The sequence below is a fragment of the Salvelinus namaycush genome, chromosome 26 (assembly GCF_016432855.1).
Source record: "Salvelinus namaycush isolate Seneca chromosome 26, SaNama_1.0, whole genome shotgun sequence".
NCBI classification, from domain to species: Eukaryota; Metazoa; Chordata; class Actinopteri; order Salmoniformes; family Salmonidae; genus Salvelinus; species Salvelinus namaycush.
Genome location: NC_052332.1, coordinates 27782853 through 27783196, shown reverse-complemented (window position 1 = coordinate 27783196; position 344 = coordinate 27782853).

Genomic DNA, 344 nt, shown 5'->3' with positions numbered 1-344 from the left:
CACAATACTCTAACTAAAACACATGAAATTTATCAAATAAAATGTCAGACCCTATGTTTTCTTTGTAATTTGCATAAAGTTAGTAATAACTTTGGTATGATGTCAATGGCTTGGGTTGTGTGTACATTGGAAGAGGAGGAAAGATTAAATAAAGACTTGCTCTCTATGTTAACCATGTCAGACAAGTCAAGGAAATGGGATGTTACTGGAAAAATACATTTTATTTTTACCCTCTAGTCAAATTTCCAGAATTCTTAGAATGGTGTCACGATTCGAAACAGATTCCTCTGTTGTTAATATGTTTATTTTTGTTTGAGCTGTTCATTTTGGGGAGGGAATATTAT